The sequence below is a fragment of the Pongo abelii genome, chromosome 2, assembly GCF_028885655.2.
Source record: "Pongo abelii isolate AG06213 chromosome 2, NHGRI_mPonAbe1-v2.0_pri, whole genome shotgun sequence".
Lineage (NCBI taxonomy): Eukaryota > Metazoa > Chordata > Mammalia > Primates > Hominidae > Pongo > Pongo abelii.
The window spans coordinates 18,342,345-18,355,245 of NC_085928.1; the positions used below are offsets into that span (position 1 = coordinate 18,342,345).

The 12,901-nt window shown below is 36.7% G+C and overlaps 1 protein-coding gene across 4 annotated transcripts in view; it reads right to left on the bottom strand.

The window, feature by feature from the left end:
- Positions 1 to 3,969: 3,969 nt before the first annotated feature.
- CFAP91 (cilia and flagella associated protein 91) overlaps positions 3,970 to 12,901 on the bottom strand; it is a 71,689-nt gene continuing 62,757 nt past the window's right edge. For all 4 annotated transcript variants that reach the window (XM_002813245.5, XM_054551440.2, XM_054551437.2 and 1 more), the window contains one exon: positions 3,970 to 6,866. The gene's annotated coding sequence lies outside the window, so the exon portion shown is untranslated. The remainder of the gene's footprint in view (positions 6,867 to 12,901) is intronic.

Sequence of the window (12,901 nt, forward strand, 5' to 3'; positions counted from 1 at the left end):
ATATATAGCTACCGTTTCTCTGTAAGCACTGCTTTTGCTACATCCTACAAATTTTTAAGTTGTATTTTCTCAATTGTTCACATCAAAGTATTTTCTAATTTCCTTTGTTATTTCTTCTTTGATCCAAAGGTTATTTAGAGATACATTGTTTAACTTCCAAATGTTTGAGGATTTTCTAAAAATATGTATCTGTTCCTGATTTCTAAGTTAGTTGTTTCTGTGGTCAGATAACATTTTATAAGATTTCCATTTTTTGAAACATATAAAGATGTTTTGTGGCTCAAAATATGGCTTATCTTGATAAATGTTCCATGTACACTTGAAAAGAATATGTATTCTGCAGTGGTTGGGTATAGTGTTCTGATTAGTGTCAAGCAAAGGTATGTAGTTTTGTTAAAATCTTCTAAACTTTACTGATTTCTTGTCTAATTGTTCTATGTTATTAGAAGAAGGTGTTAAGGCTTCAACTTTGGAGATTTGTTTACTTCTTTATTTGTTAGTTTTGCTTTGTGCATTTTGAAGCTCAGTTATTAGGGGCATAAACGGGTAAGAATATTTAATTTTCATTTATTATTATTATGAGATATCCTACTTTATCTCTGGTAATACTTTCTGCTTCGAATTTGTTTTTGTCAGCTGTAGTAATAGAACCAGTCTAGTTTTCTTATGCTAAATATTTTCCTATTGTATCATTTTCCATCTATTTACTTTCATTATTACTGTTTTTATATTTAGAAGTGTCTCTTGTAAATCATATGCTTGATTTCGCTTTTTTCCAAAACAATTTTAAGAAAAAAAACAAAACAAAAAACCATTTTGACATCTGTGCCTTTTATTTGGAGTTTTAATACACTAATATTTAATGCATGTTAAAGTTGAGTTGAGGTGTATCATTTTGTGATTTATTTTCTATTTGTCCCAACTTGATTTTAGTCTTACGTTTCTCCTTTTTTTTTCCTTTTTCTGGGTTAGTTTTTTTGTATTCTCAGTCAGCCAGGGGTATGTGGAAAACTTGTCTCAACCCTTCCAGGATCTCCCCATTAGCACTCTGGTTGGTTTGCACTCTGGGACTGCATCCTTGGGCTAACAAAGCTGTGGCCTTTCCCTATTCATTTCTGAGTTTGCTACTTTTAGTATGTGCAAAGTCACAAGACTTCATGCCACTTCTCGACCCTAAATATTGACATTTAAAAATTTATAAGTATTTTTCCTCTGGCAGAAGAGCCACTGGGTTTTTGGCCAACTCCAAACTGGAAAACTACGATTCTTGCTGATTGAGCTTGATGGGAGGTGGGGGAAAGAATTAGCCTTCTGCTGTTTCTCCTTGAATCTCTAGAAGCTTTTCAACTTGCTGCCCATCTCTAGTAGATTTCTAGTTCCCTGGATGCTTTTGTCAATTTTGCCCAGTTGTATGGTTTTTTTTAGTGGAGGAGTATTGCTGACCTCTTCATTCTGACATAATTGAAAGCTGATTTTATAGATATGTTTTAATAAAATATCTTTAATTTTTATTAAAAATAAAAGAAACAGTGAAAAGAACATTTTTGCTTCTTCTCTGAAACTTCTGTTGGAGGTTTCTTAAGCTGTCGAATGTCTTTTGTACAAGGATAAATGGGATAAATTCCTTTTAGGATGTCATACAGAAGGCCTCTCCCTTCCTTTATGACTTACTTGGTTCCTTGATAACATTCACAAGTTGAATCCCAAAAAGTTAAACATTTATAAGGAATGAATGTTATAAATTAGAATTATGTCCTTGAAACTCATTTCATACCGTAATATGCCAAGACATAATAAATGATCTCTAAAACCACACAAACGTTTGCTTTTACAAACATTAAGTATGTAGAATTTCATTCAATAAATACCTGCTGAGGGATTGATAGGTGCCAGAGACTGGACTGGCTAAGCATTGCAAATGAAAACAAATGAACTCACTAGTTACAGCTGCTGCCCTGCCCTCACACGCCAGTGAGAGAGACGATTACGCAGGAAATTGCTATCAAGTGTGTTATTGAGGAAGTACCAAGTGTTATGACTACGTCCAGTATCAGTGTTTTCTCACACATTTTTTTTGTGTGTGTGTCTTTGAGTTTCTTTACGCTTTACAAAGAAAATATAATTAGAACCTGGACTGAAGACATATCTTCTGTAGTAAGTCTGAATGGTAAATGCTTGGAGAGGGACAATTTCCTCGGGAAACACGTCATCTATTCTCAATTTGGAATGTACATTAAATCACTTGGGAAACTTTAAAAAAAAAAAATCCATTTGCTTGGGCTCCACTTCTAAAGATTCTATCTTAATTGACCCGAGGTGAAACCCAAGAAGCCCTTTTTTTTTTTTAAAGTACTCAGGTGGTTTTAGCATGCAGCCACAGCCAAGAACCATTATAGTCCTCACTTCCAGTTTCCTCATGTGCCACCTATCATAAAAGATGCCTCCTTCAATGATTGCAGCTGAGTTTTCTGGGAAGTTCTTCTGCGCAATACTTATGGCTTCCTTCTACTGCACTGATATCTGGTAGGGAGGGAGCTCTTATTCTCAACACCTCAAGTTTCTACAGAACATGAGGTACTCATTCCTATCCCTTTCTTGCTGGAGGGGTTAGGGGAGGGGCAGATGATAGCACATCCATATTCTCTCTGTCTCTTATTGTTCTCCAAATGAGACCGAGAAACTCATCTGATGGGTTAGAGACTGATATCCACTGCGCCACTGTCTATACAGTGGTAGGTGTGGTCGTTTTCCTTATAAGCAGGAAACATGCTCCACCTATTTCTCTTTTGTCCTTTATCCCTTTGTGATAGTAAAATTAGCTACTTGGTGCTTATTGGGTATTTACTGTGTGTTGCCTGCTAAGCTTTTTATATAAATTAATTCATTACATCCCAACATCAACCTCATGACGTACAACCTATGGTTATACCATTTTACACATGAGGAAGCTAAGGCTCAGTGGGATTAAATAACCTGTCTGACACACTGAACTTGGACTGTGATTTCAATCCGGACAGTCTGGGTCCAGAGCCTGCTCTCTTAACTTCCATGCTACTGATGGCAGTGGCCACTTCAGACGTACTGCCACTGCCATCACTGGCTGCAGCAGGGAGGTGCAGCCAAGGCTGCACCCTCCATGGAGCCGGTGGGAGCTAGGGACAAGTGGGAGCCCTGCCCCTTCTGAGTTGGGGTGGGAGCTCCCCTGGTGCCACTGCAGCCACCCAAACCATGGCTGTAGACCCTGGCCTCCCAGTAGGGCTTCAGCCACCCAACCGTGGCTGCAGATGTGAGCCTCCCTTTGCTCTTGGGGGACTGGGAGCAGGCAGGAGCCTGCTGCTGGGCACAGCGGCAGCTGCCCAAACTGCGGTTGCAGACTCAGGCATCCCTGAACTCTTGGGGGCCCTGGAATGTCCCCCTGCCCTCACAGGCTTGGAAGTGCCTGCTCCTGCTGCCTGGCTTCTCCCCACTCCTGGCGCATGCTCTGATTGTGGAGCAAGGTTGGGGCTGAGCCAGTGCACTGTCACAGGCCAGCAGGGTGGGTGCACGTTCAGGGCAGTGCTGACATGCCAGCCCCCTGCTGCCTTGGCCCCCTCCTGTCTTTGGGCACTGAAGAGCACAGGAGGGAAGCTGAGGGGGTGCTGAGGGCAGCTCAGCGCTGGCCTGCAGGCACCCCTTGGCAGGAAGAGCCTGGGTGCCATGAATGACAGGGGAGGCTGACAGCTCCTGGGCAGAAGGGGGCAGGGCCCCAGTGAAGTCCCACCTTCATGCCGAGAAGGCCTGAAGCTTGGGCGCCGGGCTGCCAGTCCTGCTGCCTGGAGGGGGAGCTTATATCGCTTTTTCCTGGGCCTGCCCATGGCTACCCATGGACCAATCAGCATGCACTTCCCCTCTCTGAAGATCAAAAAACCGTGGACTCAGCCAGAGCAGAGGAGATGTCTGAATGACCAGTTGCAGAGAGGTGCTACCTTCTCTGCTGAGAGCTGAATACTCATCGTGATGACCTGCCTGCAGAGAGGAGCCACCCACTCCATTGCCTCCTTTTTGCTGAGAGCTGAACACTCGACCGGATGACCTGCCTACAAAGAGAAGCTACCCACTGTGGGTCTCCTCTGAGCTGTTGTAACACTCAATGAAGCTGCTGTTCATCTTGCTCACCCTCCACTTGGCTGCATACCTCATTCTTCCTGGACACAGGACAAGAACTCAGGCAAAGGCCGCACTGTCCACAGAGGTTTCCAGCCAGAAAAGCAACACTCCAAAGATCCCATAACCCTACTATATTGCTAGGGTTCTAGCTGGCTTTTGTTCCACAATTGGTAAGCACACTTCAAGGCCATTCAGTGTAACTCAGGGGCTTGCTGGCCTTCTCCACTCCCCTAGTAACTGAGTCTATAATCCTCTGTGCAGTTTGTTGCATAAAATCACTCCAAGTGTTGCTAAATACAACTCTACCCTCAAGTGGGTACCAGTGGCCTAGAACTGAGTAGGGGGATGGGAGTTAGCAGTGGAAGCTCCTCTTGAACTAACAATCAGGCTCTAACATAATTTGTCTGGGAGTTCTGCACTTCAGGAACTTAGAATTCCCAACAATTTTGTGCTAACAGTTTCGCATCCTGAAGAGATCCTTTACCCACACTGCGCACTTTCCTTTTGGATTTCACCTTGCCTCAAGCTAAAGCACTGCCTCTCTTTACAATGATTCACTATATCTGATTATGCATCCATGCAAAAAGTTTTCTGCCTCAGACAGTTCATTGTGATTTTGTATTGCTATTGACAGTACTAGTCTAGCCCCAATTCACTACATGGCTCCAGTCACTATGACCACATGGCTTTAAATGTGTGTTTTTATTGTCACTATAGGTGTTTTATTTTCAAAAGCAATAATTAGAAAAGTTGGAGCATTTTAACTCAAGCCATTATAAGTAAAAGATTGCCGGTACCAAGAAAAAGTTTTCCTCTCCTAGTAAACTTCAATTAGTCAACGAGAATTGTATAACAACTTGTATTTTCCTTGACTGTCTAAATGCAAAACATAGTTTTAGAAGTCTACATAAGGATAAAGATTTTTAAATAAAATATCATATTTTAAGTTTCATTACATATGTCCTTTATTAGAAGCTACTTTAAATCCTTTTTCAAACATGAATTGATTTTAATTAAAATAAAATTTTACTGGAACACAGTCATGTTCATTCATTTGTGTCATCTAGTGCTGCTCTTGCCCTACAACAGCAGAGTTGACTACGCAGTTATGATGGAGACCATCAGACCCGCAAACCCATCTGGCCCTTCACAGAAAGTCTGCTGTTCCCAGCTGTATAGCATTCCCCTACCACCTTCTATCCCATCAGCCCAACCTAACTCACTTCTCATTTTGTGTTCTCGATGTTTTATGTCAAAAGTGAATGATATAACCTTTACCTAGTTCAGGTTAGCATTTTTAAAAGAACAAAACAAAATTTAGTTGCTTCCTTACTGGTGCAGTGTTTTTTTGTCAGTGATCCTCAGGGGGAAAAAAAAGGTGTCCCAGTCCTAGTTTTGCTAGGGCAAGGTGAGCCCTTTCAAGTTTGTATAATTAGTCTTTTTTAAAAAACTCAGAAAATTAATTATTAAACTCTGATTATTGTTTCTATTTTATTTGTTCTGGTTTCTTCTTCAAGAACTCCGATTGCTGTGGGATAGGTCATTTACAGCTAACTTCTGTCATTTTAATCTCTTTGCCCATTCCTTCCCATCCCATGTTGGATCACTTAATAAATGTGTCGCCAACATTACCAATTTTACTCTCTGCTGTGATATTTCTGCCTTTTTCACTGCATCCAAATGAATGTGTAAATTTTGTTGCTGGATTTTAAATCTTTTTATATTTTTCCCATCTTATCCCACTTTCTTTTCTTTTCAGCATGCATCTATTTTTTGACCTTGTCTGTTATTATTTCCTACTTCAGTTTCTGAAAAGACCCTTTCTTTTTGACTCCTATTAAAAACACCCAGCAAATGTTTCTGAAATTTTCCTTGTTTCTTACAGTAAGATATTTTCTAACATAAGCTTTTATTGTTTTCAGAGTAGCATACATTTTCCTTTATAAATTCATTACTTGAACTCCATGTTGATGTTTTTGTTCATTTACTGTTTTTTTCCTATTTGACAGTCTTTGAATCAGGAAGAATCCTCATGGAATCCTGATGCTTGTCAATACACAGGATGGGCAGATTGCCTTTCAATAGCACCATCTCTATGGCTGTTGCATGAACACACTTCTTAGATCTAAAGCTCAAAGGTGGGTTGATGTGCCACTGTAGAAGTAGACCAAAGTATAGTTTTCTGTTCCGATGGAGATGGACACTTGCGTTTCCAGTTTGGGACTATTGTGAACACCACTACTATAAATATTTTTGTCATGCCTGTTGGTGCACATACTCATGCATTTCTGTTGAATATATATCTAGGAGATAAAATCCTGAGTCATGGAATATGCACATTTTCAGCCTTAATAGATAATGCCAATGTCCTGTGAATAGTGAACTAAAACTACTTGGAAAAATATTCCACAACATTTCCTTTTGTTTGATTCAACAAACCAGCACATCCTCATAGTTAACAAAATATTGAAATGAGATATAAGAAAATGTTCTCTTTAAGCAGGGCATCTAGAAGACATTGAAGAGAATGAAGCTTTTTCATTTGATTATTATTATTGAAAATCATTTTAAATTATTGGATGTTTAAGGAAAATAAATCTCCTTTCTCATGAATCACACACTGGCAAGTTTATGAGCAGTGCACACCTTGGGAGAAGTGCAGACTATTGGAATTCTTTATGATGATTCATACAGCTTCTTTTTTAAAAAAAAATCACAATCTGTAAAAAAGAGCAAAACCAATGTTTATGATTATGTCATCTTTTAGAAACACTCATTATCAGATCAATACATGCAAAAAATTCCTGTGATACAGTGTGTCTGAGCCCTAGCTTTGAACTCAGTCAGCCCCACACATATCCCAGCTCTGCTATTTATAAGCCTTATGGATCCAGATGTTTCTTACTTCACAGTGTGTCAGTTTCCAAATTCTAGCACTTAAAAAAATCTGTACATTAACTGGGTTGTATACATACATCATAAAAAAATAAAAATACAAAAGAATGTCAACATGAGGAAGGTAAATCTCTTTTCCCCCAGTGTGAACTCCAGTCCCCAGTTTCCATGCCTGGCAACAGCTACCTACCAACTTCTTATTGACCTTTCCAGAAATATTCTCTGTATATTGCAGGCGTAATGCATATACATATATGTACTTGTTTGTATATATACATATGTATTTCTAACTTTTAAAAAACCATGTATGCCTTTATTTCATTACTTGCCCAAATATTACTGGACCATAAACAGAATAGTCAGACATGTACAATAATAACTAAGCTTATCATCTTTGGTTCTTGCCATCTTTCAATTACATAAAGCCCATAGCTGCTTACCCGTTTTTCAATGTTATCATCTCAAAGATATGTTTGTGAAAGTAGGTAGGTAGAATAAATTTTATCTAACAGTATGTTAGCCTAATTTACAACTTTATATATTTTCATATGATATCATGCTTCAATTCATCCTCTTGACCTGGGTCTTGCAAATACCAGGAGCAGGCCTGCTTATGAATGGCCCGAAGAGCAGTTATCCACGTAACATTTGTTTGGGAAAAGTTGATATGTAGACACTGGAGGTCATAAATACTGTTTGTGATTCTCTTTCCATTTTACTTTGACTTACTGCCAACATCCTTTACTATTTCATTTATTTACTTTTAACTGACAAAGAAAGATTATATATATTTGTCAGGTACAGCATGATGGTTTGAAATACGTACACATTGTAGAATGGCTCAGTCGAGCTAATTAACATATGCACTACTTCATATACTTTTCATTTTTTGTGGAAAGGGTGCTTAAAATCTCTCTTTGCTATTTTCAAAATATAATACATTGTTATTAAATATAGTCACCACGGTTGTACAATGCATCCCTTGAACTTATTCTTCCTAACAGAAATTTTGTATCCTTTGACCAACATCTCCCTGCCATACTAGCTTCTGGCAACCAACATTCTACTCTTCTGTGAGTTCAACTTGTTTCTACTCTACATGTAAGTGATAGCATATGTGTGTGTGTGTTGATGCATTATGCCTGGTTCATGGCATTATGCTGGTATTTCTGTGCCTGGCTTATTTCACTTAGCATAATGCCCTCCAGGTTCAGACATGTTGCTGCAAATGACAGGATTTCCTTCTTTTTTTTTAAGGCTGAATAGTATTCAATTGTGTGTATACCATCATCTGTTGGTGGACACTTAGGTTGATTTCAAATCTTGGCTACTGTGATTAATGCTGCAGTGAACATGGGAGTGCAAATATCTCTTTCACACACTGATTTCATTTCCTTTGGATATATACCCAGTTGTGGAATTGCTGGATCATATGGTAGTTCTATTTTTTATTTTTTGAGGACCTCCATAATGTTTTCCACAATGGCTGTACTAATTTACATTCCCACCAACAATGTGCAAGGGTTCTCTTTTCTTCACATCCTCCTCAACACTTATTTTTTGTCTTTTTCATAATAGCCATTCTAACAGTATGAGGTGATATCACGTTGTGGCTTTTGTTTGTATTTCTTAAACGATTAGTAATGTTGAGCATTTTTTTCATGTATCTGTTGGCCATTTGTATGTGTCTTCTTTTGAGAAATGTCTATTCAGGTCCTTTGCCCATTTTTTAATTGGGTTATTTATTTTCTTGCTATTGAGTTGTTTGAGTTCCTCACATATCTTGAATATTAACCACTTACCAGATGTATGGTTTGCACATATTTTCTCCCACTTAGCAGGTTGTCTCTTCACTCTGTTTATTGTTTTTTGCTGTGCTGAAACTTTTTAGTTACATGTAATTTCTTTTGTCTATTTTCACTTTTGTTGCCTGTGCTTTTGAGTCATATCCAAAAGATCACCATCCAGACCAATGTTAGGAGCTTTTCCCTTATGTTTTCTTCTCGCAGTTTTACAGTATCAACACTTATGCTTAAGTATTTAATCCATTTTGAGTTGGGTTTTGAATATGGTGTGGAGAAAAGGTTCTAATTTCATTCTTCTGTATGTAGATATCCAGTTTTCTCAGCATCATTTATTGAAAAGACTGTCCTTTTCCCATTGTGTGTTCTTGGCACCTTTGTCAAAAATCAATTGACCACAAATCCGTGGGTGCATTTCTGGGCTCTCTATTATGTTCCATTGGTCTGTGTGTGTAGTACCATGCTGTTTTGATTAGCATAGCTTTGCAGTAGATTTTTAAGTCAGGTAGTGTGATGGCTTTGTTCTTTTTGCTTCAAGATTATTTTAGCTATTTGGGGTCTTTTATGGTTCTATATGAATTTTAGGATCACCTTTTCTATTTCTGTGAAAAATGCCATTGGAATTTTGATAGAGATTGCATTGAATCTGTAGATTGCTTTAAGTAGCATGGATGTTTAAACAATATTAATTCTTCCAATCCATGAACACAGGATATCTTTTCATTTAATTGTGTCTTCTTTAATTTCTTTCATCAATGTTTGATAGTTTTCAATGTACAGGTCTCCTTGATTCAATTTACTCCTAAGTATTTTATTTTTTTCCTTGTAGCTATTATAAATGGGATTGTTTTCTTGATTTCTTTGTTGTATAGTTTGTTGTTAATGTATAGAAATGCTACTGATTTTTGTATGTTGATTTTGTACCTGTAACTTAATTACTTTATCATTTCTATTAGTTTTTTTGTTGGAGTCTTTAGGTTTTTCTATATATAAGACCATGTCACCTGCAAAGAAAAACAATTTAACTTCTTCCTTTCCAATTCAGGTGCCTTTTATTTCTTTCTCTTGCCCAACTGTGCTGGCTGAGACTTTCAGTACTATGTTGAATAGAAGTAGCAAGAGTGGAGCATCCTTGTCTGTTTCTGATCATAGAAGAAAAGGCTTCAACTTTTTACTATTGAGAATGATGTTAGTTGTGGGTTTGTCATATATAGACTTTACTATGTTGAGGTACATCTGTTCTATAACAAATCTGTTAAGAGTTTTTTTGTCGTGAAAGAATATTGAATTTGTCAAATTTTTTTTCTGAATCTATTGATAAGATCATGTGATTTTTGTCCTTCATTCTGTTAATATGGTATATCACATTTATAGATTTGTGTATGTTGAGCCATTCTTGCATCTGTAGGATAAATCCCACTTGATCATGGTGAAAGAGCCTTTTAATTTGTTGAATTTAGTTTGTTACCTTTTTTTTGAGAATTTTTGCATCCATGTTAATCAGGGATATTGGCCTGTAATTTTTCTTTCTTGTAGTATCCTTGTCTAGTTTTGAAACAAGAGTAATGCTAACCTTGTAAAATGAGTTTGGAAGTATTCCCTCCTCTTCAATTTTTTTGGAAGACTTTGAAATTTAAACGTTTGGTAGGATTCAGCAGTGAAGCCGTTGGGTCCTGCCTGGGATTTTTTTGATGAGAGTCTCTTCATTACTGATTCAATCTCCTTACTTATTATTGGTCTATTCTGATTTTCTATTTTCTTCATGGTTCAATCTTGATAGGTTGCATGTGTCTAGACATTTATCCATTTCTTCTAGATTGTCCAAATTGTTGGTATATAATTGTTTATAGCAGTCTTATCTTTTGCATTTCTGTGGTATCAGTTGTAATGTCTCCTCTTTCACTTCTGATTTTCCTTGAGTCTTCCCTCTTTGTCCTTAAGTAGTCTAGTTAAAGGTTTGTCAATTTTATCTTTTCAAAATACCGACTTTTAGTTTTGTTGATCTTTTCTATTATTTTTCTAGTCTCTATTTCACTTATTTCTAGTCTAATCTTTATTATTTCTTTCCTTCTACTAATTTTGGGCTTAGTTTTTTCTTCTTTTTTTAGTTCTTTGAGGTGTAATATTACGTTGTTTACTTGAGATCTTTCTTTTTTTTCGATGCAAGCACATACTGCTATAAATTTCCCTCTTAGAACTGTTTTTGTTGCATCCCATAATTATGTCTTGTGTTTCCATTTTCATTTGCCTCAAGGTATTTTTTTTTAATTTCCCTTTTCATTTCTTGAGTCCTTGTTGTTCAGGACCATGTTGTTTAATTTCCATGTAATTCTGAATTTTCTGAAATCCCTCCTGTTACTGATTTCTATTTTATATACCACAGTGGTTGGAAAAAATACTAGCTACAATTTCAATCTTCTTAAGTTTGTTAGGCTTATTATCAGTCATCAGTCTTGGAGAATGTTCTGTGTGTATTTGAGAAGAATGTGTATTCTGCTGCTGCTGGATGGAATATTCTATATATTCCTGTTAGGTCCATTTGGTCTAAGGTGTAGTGTAAGTCTGATGTTTCTTTATTGATTTTTTGCCTAGATGTTCTGTTCATTGCTGAAAGTGGGATACTGGAGGTCCCCACTATTACTGTATTACAGTCTAGCTCTCCCTTCGTATCTATTAATATTTGTTTTATATATTTAGGGGCTCCAATGTTGAGTGCACATATATTTATAATTGTTAAAGCCTCTTGATGAATCGACCCCTTTATCACCATACAATGACCTTTTTGGTCTCATTTTATAGTTTTTTACTTAAAACCTATTTTATCTGATGTAAGTTTAGCTACACTTGTTCTATTTTGGTTTCCATTTGCATTGAGTATCTTTTTTCATCCTTTCACTTTCAGTCTATTTGAGTCCTTAAACTGTGAAGTGAGACTCTTGTAGGCTGGACATAGTTAGGTCTCATTTGTTTGTTTTTATTCACTCAGACACTCTATGTCTTTGAATTGGAGAATTTAATCTAATTACATTCAAGGTAATTATTGATAAAGACTTACTACTATCATCTGGCTTATTGTTTTATGGTTGTTTTGTAGGTCCTTGTTCCTTTCTTCCTCTCTTGCTGTATTCCTTTGTAATTAGGTGACTTTCTCTAGTGCCATGCCTTGATTTCTTACTCTTCACCTTTTGTGTATTTAATATAGGTTTTTTGCTTTGTACTTACCATGAGGAATACATAAAACACCTTAGAGTTACAATAGGCTATTTTAAACTGGTAACAACTTAAATTTGATTGCATGCAAGAACTCTACACTTTTTATCCACCCTCCTCAACATCTGTGTTTTCAATTTCACAATTTACATCTTTTTATGCTGTGTATCCCTTAACAAATTATTGTAGATATGTAGATATTATTTTTAATAGTTTTGTCTTTTAACCTTCATACTAAAGATAAAAGTGATTTACACACCATCATTACAGTATTAGAATATTCTGAATTTGACTGTGTAGTTACTTTTATCAATGAGTTTTACACTTTCATATGTTTTTGTATTATTAACTTTCAACTGTGGAATATGACACATATAGGAAAGTACCTAAAAGCAATGTGCAGCCTAATGAATTAATGTGCAGTACTCATCTGTGTAAATATCACACAGGTCAGGAAATAGTATTCCATAAGCTCCCATTTACCCCTTCCCAATCACAATCCTCTCTTTACCTCCTAAAATTAATCACTATTCTGATTTTCATTTTATTTTTACAGTAGTCACTTTCTTGCTTTTCGTTATACCTTAACTTTCTAAGTATGCATTCCTAAACACTATAGTTTAATGTTTTTGGTTTTGAACTTTATACAAATAAATTCGTGCTGTGGATTATTTTTGGATTTGGCTTATTATAGTACTTACTATATTTGTGAGATTCTTCCATGCGTTATATTTAGTTCTACTTCATTGTAATTGCTGTAGAGTAAGGAATGATAAACTTTTTCTGAAAAGGGCTTAATAGTAAATATTTTAGGTTTTGTGAGCCAAATGACAAAATCAAGGATACTC